An 11,147-nucleotide genomic window follows, 5' to 3' on the forward strand; every position below is an offset into this window, starting at 1 on the left:
GCCAGTTTTCTAGACTTGGCTCCACAGCGATCTGTGTGATTCATCTAGCATGGCTGTCTCTGCTGCACATTGATTTGTAACATGAGGATCCAAAGGGCTGGGAACGGTGTACTCCCTGAGTGCCCTATTCCTTCTGTGTCCTCCCCTGACAACGCTGCTTCGTACGAGATCATTATGAAGTGAACCTAGCAGAAATTACTGGGCCTGGTTTCTCCTTCCCATGCAAGGGAATGATGTAGCTCTGTACAGTTGTGAGTTATTGCTAGAAATCACAGCAATTCCAGCAAAAGAGTTAAGTATGTGCCTCCATTCTAAAAATCAAGTTGACTGCTCCTAATCAAGCTACATGTCGAATCCATTAATTTTCCAATTATCTTATCAGAGAAATTGTCTAATAGGCCTTTATTAAAATAATGAAATTCCACCATACATCAAAGATGCAGCCTTAACATCAATGATTCTCTTTAAACGTGTGCTGAAAGGACCATAATCCCCCTTTTAGTGATGGAATAGATCTCCCAACTTCAAAAATTCCACTTGCTAACTAATTCCATGCAATTACATTTTTTGTTCATGAGTGAGTAAAATAGCATTCTTTTTTTCATTATCTTCAAGAGGGAGAAGGGGGAGTAGATTTTGTTCTCAGGCTGGTAAGTTTCATGGCAGTTTTCCAAGGCTGAGATAACTCACTCTGAACCACACTAGGGAGACTCCTACTTCACTTGGGAACCATGGCAAGATATCTTGAACCAATGTCGGTGGACACTCTTTGATTCCTCCGAAATAATGAACAGTCTCTCTCTTTGAAACTGAAATCCAAGTGAATCTCCCACACTCAGACGTCCCTCTTCAGTTCCACACCAGTCCCTGTCCTCACCACAATTCTGCCCCTTGGTTCTCTTTATCCATCTATTCTCCTCTCTCTTTCTTTTTCTCTATTTCCCACCATTCCTCTTCAAAAAGTCCTGAGTCATATCCATATTTCAGACCATGAAAGAAAGAACCCAGTACAATGAAGGTTAAGTGTACATAACTGGTTTTTATTGTAAATGACATTACTAGTACAAAGCAGTAAGTCCACATGTATATAATCCATTGTCAATATTGCTGAATGTATCTAAAACCAACAAGTGAATCCCTCCTCATTATGCTTGAAAGTCATTGCAACCTTTTCCTTTTTGTAGTGATAAAAATGCAACTACTGTGCCATTCTACAGCTACTTTCATCCAAGGATCCTGAAGCACAATACAGATGTTAATGGCTGAAGTCTGGCAGGCTTAGGGGAGTTGCATGCGTCCATCAGAGAACAGAATTTGGTCTTCATTGAAACACGCCAGTGAGGTAGTGAAGTATTGTTATCTCCATTTTTGCAGATGGGCTAGTTGGGGAACAGACCTGCACAAGTTTGAGCAGCAAAACCAAGAAGAGAATCCACATCTCCTCCCTTTCCCTGCCATCCACTTTAACCTGTAGCCCCTTATCTTTCTCCTTGTTGATAAAAAGAGAAGTTTTTTAAAAAAGGAAAACATCTCAAGCTATTTTCTCCATATGCTAATATTTTCCCACTGATGTCTTAGTAGAATTTCTAAATCTCACTCCTGAACTGAAGTCAAATTGACTGGCCTAAAATGTCAATGCTCATTATGTCCCTAGATTTAAATAGTGAAATTATGCAAACGTTTCTCAGTACTTAAGGCACTAATTTAAATTAGTAAACATTGTGAAAATACCAGCTAATAAGTCCAGTTCTTGACCTGTTTACTTTATCGGTATTTAAGAGCTGATATAACCTTTGCCGAAACCTTATGGAGAATTGCAGGAGTCTTTTTGCTTCAGTTTCCTCAGTGGTAGTCTAGGGTACCTCTGTTTATTCCAGTATGAGGAAACTGGACTGTTTACCAGTCTGATATTTCTGACTGGTAAAAGCTTCTTCCTTTTCTGAGTGCAAATGTCATAGTGCTAATCCACTCAATTTACATGCACTTATGCTGGTTTTGTGCATGTACAAAAAGTAATTCCTTTGGAAAAGTGGCCCTTATTTTACATCGAAGTTGGTAGAAAACTTGCTCAGGAAGACCTCTGCTTTTATACCTATGTGCATTGTTTGATTATAAAGAACGCCAGAGTTCTAATCCTGATTTCTTTGTGGCTTTGAGCAAGTCACTAGCCATCTCTGCCTCAAACTCCCCATCTGTAAAATGGGGTTCATATTTACATACCTCACAAGAGTGTTGCAAACATTTGTTAAGTCATATTCCCAATTACTTTTGTATGTGAAAAGTGCTATGTAAGGTTTGAAATGCAGTATTCTTCAAAATGGAAAATCAAGTGGTCTTTTTGTTTGTTTTGTTTTTTCTCCCAATAGCCGCTCCTATTATAGTTTACAGCTTTAGTCTAATACTATTCAATCAGAGTGTCTTGCTTCTTCACAACCCTAGACTTAGACTCAGACACATTGCATAATCCATATTGTCCTAGGAGGTATCCCTGGAAAGCGAGCCCTAAATATTAACATAGCAATAACTGGGATTGTAGCCTTTACTACAATAATAAACATACTTAATTTTGTTACACACATTTGTATGCTAAATCTAAGGCTTTAATCATCATAATGTAATTCACAGCTAGGTTTTTAACAAGGACAATTGTTGTCTGATCTGATGATGTCTCAGCTGGAAAATATTTTTGTATCACTTTAAATTTCCAGTAGGAAGCTCCTATTTCTCATTAAGCCCTCTCCTGTTGTTGCCTGGTAATGATGAAGCAGAACAACATGTTGCATTTAGCTAATGATTTGCTGGCCTCACTGCCAAAAAATTAATGCTGCGTCCAACTGAGAAAGTTTCTTACAGTTCATGTGACTACTTCTCTGCCTGAAATGATGATGAGGAGACAGTTCAAATGGAATGTCCCTGGCGCGTAAGCGCTTGCTCGCTCGCGCTCTCTCTCTCTATGAATCATGCATGACCAGGAACAGTATTGTATCCTGCCTGCAGTCTCTGCACATTCAGTTCCCCGATTAATTCCCTGTCCCCCCTCAACATCCGTTATCTTGTAAAGGAAAATTAAAATCTATTGGTTTTAGATTTCTTGCCACATGTCTGTTATTCTGGAGGCAACCATGTCAACCACTGCCCTGGGTTAATAAACAAGGGGTTGAAATTAGTAGCACTAGAAGTATATTTTCTACAACTTCAGCACCCCCTCAAAGCTGCAATTTATGGCAGAGAAAAAGGGGATCTGTAATGAGGAAAAAAAATCACAATTCTCTTTGAAACCCATAGATTACAAGATGTTTTGGGTACTTTCAATGAGTTAGCTATCCTTTCAGATCTTATCCATTTAGGCTTTGCTATCACATTCATCTCTCTGGTATCTGAGCATCCGCATATCTCTACTGCCTTTAACTTGCACTTCAGACTATTCTGATATTCAGGAATTTTAAACATGCAACTTTTAACTTTCCATAATGAAGATAAGAATACTTCATTAACTAAATAAATTCTCCTATGATGAAAGGGGATGGTTGGAGTGATCCAGTAGAGTTCCCTTCTAGTCCAAATGACTCTGTGATGCTAATTCTGTAAATACTTTGTGATCCCAATATAGCTTTTTTTTTAAATTATAATTAATTTTGCATAGCTGTGGAAAAGAACAAAACATTCTTCCATATTAAATACAGGATGTGTACAGAATTCCTAGGCACAGAAGCTCAAGAAGCTACCTCAGCTCATAAAAAGCACAAGTGCTGAGCTGGAACTCCAGGCTTTGTGTTAGGAAGAAGGAACCAGCCTCCCAACAGCCACGAAGTAGTCTGCGGAAAGCACCTTTGCTTGGGCTTTATAAAGGGGAGAGGGTTTATGCCAAAATATGAATGAGTGGATGCCGTTGTGATGGTAGCATTGAGTGTTGGTATCATGGTGGTTTTGGGGCTGTGGATCTCCCTCTTTCGTTTGTTGTGGTTTAATATTTATATTCCAGTAGTGCCTAGAGGTTCCCGTCAGGGATGTGGCCCCATTACACTAGGCACTCTATGCACACATAATCAAAACACTGTTTCTACCCCCAAAATGTTTCATTTGAGACCCTGATCCTCCAAAAACACCTGCGCATGCTTCACTTTAACCACTTGGAATAATCTCTCTGAAGCCAATGGAATGACTCCTAGTGCTTAAAATTAAATGCATGTACATATTTTTTTTGGTAGGACTGGAGTCCATGTAGATGAGCACGTATGTGTCCTTTTGTAAGTATCTTCTCTTCTGGACAGATAAGCTTGCCAGAGATAGCTTTAATGACAAAGATAGTGTAGTTCTAGTTTAACTTGGAAGCATGGTTTCCATGACTATAATTTTTTTCTTTTTAAAGTAATATATATTATTGCTGAGTCGTACTCTAATATTCCCCCCCCCTTTTTTTTCTTATAGATGGTAGCAATGTCAGTGTTAAAACAATGATACAGTGAATATAGATATAAAGGGGGAAAAGGCCATAAGAATTTGGCTCTACTGACATTCTAAGCCTGCAGAAAAGTTTAACATTTACAAAATAATTAAATCAAGAGTACAAAAATCCTACTCTGTATCTCTAGTGCTGGGTTATCTGCCACCCCTACTAGTATAGTTGTATGGTGATGGTGCTTATTACACCATAGTCGTATAATCGCTGAATTTTAGTGACATGGCTATGACTCCCATTAAGAAATCAGATTGCTAAATTTATAATCTCATTTTATAAAATTACTATAATGAATGTTTGCTGTTTACTTGAAGTACAAGAGAACATAATCTGGCCTCAACTTTTGTCCTCTCTCAATCGTGATTAAAATGTACTCTGAATTATTTTTTCCCATATGGGGGGAGGGAGAATGAACTTGTGGTGAAGGCACAGGACTGGGAGTCAAGAAACCTGGGATAAAATCTTTGCCCCATTGAAGATAGTGGGAGTTTTGGTATTGACTTACTGGAACCAGGATTTCACCCCTGGTTTTCTTTCCCAGACTTCCTGTGTGACCTTAGGCAAGTCCCTTAGGCCTTGCTCCTGCAAGAACAGACATACATGCTTACCTTTATGTACTGAATTGTCCCATTTGAAGTCAGTAGGACTACTCACAATACACATCTAAAGCTGTTATTTTTCTGGTCTGCAAATTCCCCATCTGTAAAATGCGGCTAATAGAACTACTTATCTACCTCATGTGAAATGTGAAGTTTGTTCAGCTAATGTTAATAAAGCACTTTGCACAAAGCCACGTCCATCTGAGGATCTCAAAGTATTTTTGTTCATTATATATCATTTCATTTTGTTATCTTAAGCCCTGATTCAACAATGAGCTTTAATTTTGGCTAATGTTAACTATGTAAGTAATCTTTGTGAAACTGATGGGTCTACTCGGGTGCTTGAAGTTAACCAGATGCATTTGTGCTTTGCTGAATCAGGGACCTAAAGAAAAAAATCTGATTGGAATACTATTACATTCTATTTTTAAAATACATCGAATAACTTTAATTAAATCAAAAATTCTTCCCTACTTGGATGTTCTTCCATGAAATATTTTATGCCAGTCCATTAACACTCACATTTTTCCTACTGAAAAAATCTAATATTTTCAAAATTGTACTAAAACTGTGGAAGTGTATTAAGCACAAACCTTTGTATTAAAAGCTTAAAAATCTGTATAAATTATTTTGTGCCTTATATTTGCATTAAACAGTACATTTTGCTTTTTCCTTCTGACAAATACAGGCAAAATATCTTGATACAAATATTTGTTGTTAATATTCTTCTGCAGCTCTAAAAAAATCTTCAAAATATTTTGACTTTTCAATGGAAGAATTTTAACTCTGAATGGACTAACCCAAATATTTCATGGGGGAATATCTAGACTGGAAAAACCCAACCTTTTAAAAATGGAATTTAATAAAATTCGAGTAGGATTCTTTTTCATTTGTCAGTAAAACTCAATATATAATCTAAACAAAAATAATACCTGTCACAGTGCATCTGAGGATTTCGAAGCACTTTATGAACATTCAGCTAAGTAAGCTCCAGTGCTAAGGGGATGGAACAGGAGCTGAGACTTGGCTCTCTGTTCATAAATCAATGGCCAAACGATGGGGAAACATCTGCATGATGCCCTGCCAATGTACATCATAAGCATGAGCTGGAGCAAACGTGAGCTTCTTACATACAAAGAGTATGGGTCCTTAGCGGGAAGGAAGCCTGTGTTTTTCAACACCAAAAGAATTAGCTTAGAATCATAGAATATCAGGTTTGGAAGGAACCTCCGGAGGTCATCTAGTCCAACCCCCTGCTTAAAGCAGGACCAATCCCCAACTAAATCATCCCAGCCAGGGCTTTGTCAAGCCTGACCTTAAAAACCTATAAGGAAGGAGATTCCACCACCTCCTTAGGTAACCCATTCCAGTGCTTCAACATCCTCCTAGTGAAAAAGTTTTTCCTAATATCCAACCTAAACCTCCCCCACTGCAACTTGAAACCATTACTCCTTGTTCTGTCATCTGGTACCACTGAGAACAGTCTAGATCCATCTTCTTTGGAACCCCCTTCCAGGTAGTTGAAAGCAGCTATCAAATCCCCCCTCATTCTTCTCTTCTGCAGACTAAATAATCCCAGTTCCCTCAGCCTCTCCTCATAAATCATGTATTCCAGACCCCTAATCATTTTTGTTGCCCTCCGCTGGACTCTTTCCAATTTTTCCGCATCTTTCTTGTAGTGTGGGGCCCTAAACTGGACACAGTACTCCAGATGAGACATCACCAATGCCAAATAGAGGGGAATGATCACATCCCTCGATCTGCTGGCAGTGCTCCTACTTATACAGCCCAAAATGCCGTTAGCCTTCTTGGCAACAAGGGCACAGTGTTGACTCATATCCATCTACTTAGCCACTCGGTCCCTAGTCTGTAGCAGTGCATGGGATTCTTCCGTCCGAAGTGTAGGACTCTGCACTTGTCCTTGTTGAACCTCATCAGATTTCTTTTGGCCCAATCCTCTAATGTGTCTAGGTCCCTCTGTATCCTGTCCCTACCCTCCAGCATATCTACCACTCCTCCCAATTTAGTGTCATCTGCAAACTTGCTGAGGGTGCAGTCCACGCCATTCTCCAGATCGTTAATGAGGATATTGAACAAAACCTGCCCCAGGACTGACCCTTGGGGCACTCCGCCTGATACCGGCTGCCTACTAGACATGAAGTCATTGATCACTACACATTGAGCCCGGTGATCTAGCCAGCTTTCTATCCACCTTATAGTCCATTCATCCAGCCCATACTACTTTAAACTTGTTGGCAAGAATAATGTGGGAGACCATATCAAAAGCTTTGCTAAAGTCAAGGAATAACACATCCACTGCTTTCCCCTCATCCACAGAGCCAGTTATCTCATCATAGAAGGCAATTAGGTTAGTTAGGCATGACTTGCCCTTGGTGAATCCATGCTGACTGTTCCTGATGACTTTCCTCTCCTCGAAGTGCTTCAAAATTGATTCCTTGAGGACCTGCTCCATGAATTTTTCCAGGGACTGAGGTAAGGCTGACTGTAGTTTCCCAGATCATCCTTCTTCCATTTTTTAAAGATGGACACTACATTAACCTTTTTCCAGTCATCCGGGACTTCCCCCGATCACCATGAGTTTTCAAAGATAATGGTCAATGGCTTTGCAATCACATCCGCCAACTCCTTTAGCACCGTTGGATGCAGTGCATCTGGCCCTGTGGACTTTTGCTCATCCAGTTTTTCTAAATAGTCTTGAACCACTTCTTTCTCCATAGAGGGCTGGTCACCTCCTCCCCATACTGTGCTGCCCAGTATAGTAGTCTGGGAGCTGATCTTGCTCGTGAAGACAGAGGCAAAAAAAGCATTGAGTACATTAGCTTTTTCCACATCCTTTGTCACTAGTTTGCCTCCCCCATTCAGTAAGGGACCTGCACTTTCCCTGACCACCTTCTTGTTGCTAACATATCTGTAGAAACCTTTCTTGTTACTCTTAACATCCCTTGCTAGCTGCAACTCCAAGTGTGATTTGGCCTTCCTGATTTCACTCCTGCATGCCTGAGCAATATTTTTATACCCCTCCCTGGTCATTTGTCCAAGCTACCACTTCTTGTAAGCTTCTTTTTTATGTTTAAGATCAGCAAGGATTTCACTGTTAAGCCAAGCTGGTCGCCTGCCATATTCTTTCTACACATCAGGATGGTTTGTTCCTGCAACCTCAATGAGGACTGGTTAGGGAAGTGGATTGGGCTAACATATTTATGGATCTAAAGGCAGATGATGCCTGGGGTTTTTTTAAGTTAAAGTTGCAGGAGCTGTCGGAGGCCTGTATCCCGAGAAATGGAAAACAGTTAGTAAGCAAGAGATTTAGACCGAGCTGGATGAGCGACCGTCTCAAAGGGGCGATTAAGAAAAAACAGAAAGCGTACAAAGAGTGGAAGAGGGGAGGGATCAGTAAGGAAACTTACCTTATTGAGGTCAGAGCATGTAGAGATGGAGTGAGAAAGGCCAAAAGCCGTGTAGAGTTGGACCTTGTGAGGGGAATTAAAACCAATAGTAAGAGGTTTTATAGCCATATAAATAGGAAGAAAACAAAGAAAGAAGAAGTGGGACCGCTGAAGACTATAGCTGGAGTGGAGATTAAGGATAATCTAGGCATGGCACAATATCTAAACGAATATTTTGCATCGGTCTTCAATGAGGCCAATGAAGGGCTTAGGAATATTGGCAGCGTGACAGAGGGGAATACAGGAGGGGGGATTACCGTATCCGAGGTAGAAACCAAACTTGAACACCTTAACGGGACTAAGTCGGGCGGACCGGATGATCTTCATCCAAGAATATTGAAGGAACTGGCGCAAGAAATAGCAGGCCTCTTAGCGATAATTTTTAATGAATCTTTAAACTCGGGGGGGTGGTACCGTTGGACTGGAGAATAGCTAATGTGGATCCTATTTTCAAGAAAGGGGAAAAAAGTGACCCGGGTAACTACAGGCCTGTTAGTTTAACATCTGTAGTGTGCAAGGTCCTGGAGAAAATTTTGAAGGAGAAAGTAGTTAAGGACCTTGAGGTCAATGGCAATTGCGACAAATTACAACATGGTTTTACCAAAGGCAGATCGTGCCAAACCAATCTGATCTCCTTCTTTGAGAAAGTAACAGATTTATTAGATAAGGGAAATGTGGTGGACCTAATATACCTCGATTTCAGTAAAGCGTTTGATACGGTACCGCACGAGGAATTATTGGTTAAATTGGAAAAGATGGGGATCAATATGAAAATCCAGAGGTGGATAAGGAACTGGTTAATGGGGAGACTGCAGTGGGTCGTACTGAAAGGTGAACTGTCAGGTTGGAGGGAGGTCACCAGTGGAGTTCCTCAAGGTTCGGTTTTGGGTCAGATTTTATTTAATCTATTTATTACTGACCTCGGAACCAATTGTAGGAGTGGGCTGATAAAGTTTGCGGATGACACAAAGTTGGGAGGTATTGCCAATATGGAGGAGGATCGGGATATTCTGCAGGGAGACTTGACTCCTTGTAAATTGGAGTAACAGAAATAGGAAGAAATTTAATAGTGAAAAGTGTAAGGTGATGCATTTAGGGATGACTAACAAGAATTTTAGTTACAAGCTGGGGACGCATCGGTTGGAAGTAATGGAGGAGGAGAAAGACCTCGGAGTCCTGGTAGACCGCAGGATGACTGAGTCGACAATGTGACGTGGCAGTGAAAAAAGCCAATGCGGTCTTGGGATGCATTAGGCGAGGTATATCTAGTAGGGATAAGGAGGTGCTGCTTCCGTTGTACAAGGCACTGGTGAGACCTCATTTGGAGTACTGTGTGAAGTTCTGGTCTTTGATGTTTAAAAAGGATGAACTCAAACTGGAACGGGTACAGAGAAGGGCCACTAGGATGATCAGAGGAATGGAAAGCCTGTCGTATGAAAGGAGACTCGAGGAGCTCGGTTTGTTTAGCCTAACCAAAAGAAGGCTGAGGGGGGATATGATTGCTCTCTTTAAATATATCAGAGGGATAAATACCAGGGAGGGAGAGGAATTATTTCAGCTCAATACTAATGTGGACACGAGAACGAATGGATATAAACTGGCCGTGGGGAAGTTTAGGCTTGAAATTAGATGAAGGTTTCTAACCGTCAGAGAGGTGAAATATTGGAACAGCCTTCCGAGGGAAACGGTGGGGGCGAAGGACCTGTCTGGCTTTAAGATTAAGCTAGATAAGTCTATGGAGGGAATGGTTTAATGGAATAACATGATTTTAGTCAAATAAACAGCGTGCCATCGCTGGTAAATAGTATCAATGGCCAATGAGGGTCTGGCTGGAGAATCTTGCCTACATGCTCGGGGTTCTACTGATCGCCATGTGTGGGGTCGGGAAGGAATTTTCCTCCAAGGTAGATTGGCAGAGGCCCTGGAGGTTTTTCACCTTCCTCCGCAGCATGGGGCAGGGGTCGCTAGCTGGAGGATTCTCTGCTACTTGAAGTCTTTAAACCACAGGATTTGGGGACTTCAACAGCAGAGTTAAGGGAAAGGGGTTGGGACGGCTTTTGTGGCCTGCATCATGCGGGAGGTCAGACTAGATGATCATAATGGTCCCTTCTGACCTTAAAGTCTATAAGTCTATGAGTCTATAAGGATTCTTTAAAATACAGCCAGCTCTCCTGCCATTTTTATAATCTTCTCTCATTTAGATATAAAGGAGTGACTTGCTGTCAGTAACAGGCTCTTCTACTTGCTGGGGACAGATGTTAGAGGCAGTGGTGGGTTTACAATGGTGCCAGTGGCGTCATGGGACCAGGCCCATGCTCAGAAGGAGCCCCGGCCTGCTCTGCTTGCACTGCGTCCTGAGACCCCGCCAGCCCGCTGGCTCTCCCCCTTTTCCCCCCGTTCATTATTTGCTCCTCTCAACCAGCTGCCGGCTGGCCAAGGGCTCGTCTCCACCCCCTAGGCTGGACCCCAGTGCACCTCCGGCTCCGGGCAGTCTCTGCTTCTCACCGCCTGTAGAGCCCCGCCTGTCTCCCTGGAGCTGAGCTGCCTGGGACTGGTGCAGAAGCCTGGCCAGTCTCGGCCAGTTGGGAGGGAACAGTGGGGCTTGGTTGGGCCCCTCTAGGC

General features: G+C 41.7%; 1 long non-coding RNA gene across 1 annotated transcript in view; it reads left to right on the forward strand.

Annotated features, from left to right (window-relative positions):
- Nucleotides 1–10,640, forward strand: part of LOC135983023 (uncharacterized) — a 46,542-nt gene extending 35,902 nt beyond the window's left edge. The window contains exon 3 of the long non-coding RNA XR_010600520.1: nt 1,185–10,640. This is a non-coding gene — a long non-coding RNA (uncharacterized LOC135983023). The remainder of the gene's footprint in view (nt 1–1,184) is intronic.
- The last annotated feature ends 507 nt before the right edge of the window (nt 10,641–11,147 follow it).

The sequence above is a fragment of the Chrysemys picta genome, chromosome 4 (genome assembly GCF_011386835.1).
Source record: "Chrysemys picta bellii isolate R12L10 chromosome 4, ASM1138683v2, whole genome shotgun sequence".
In the NCBI taxonomy this organism is placed as follows: domain Eukaryota; kingdom Metazoa; phylum Chordata; order Testudines; family Emydidae; genus Chrysemys; species Chrysemys picta.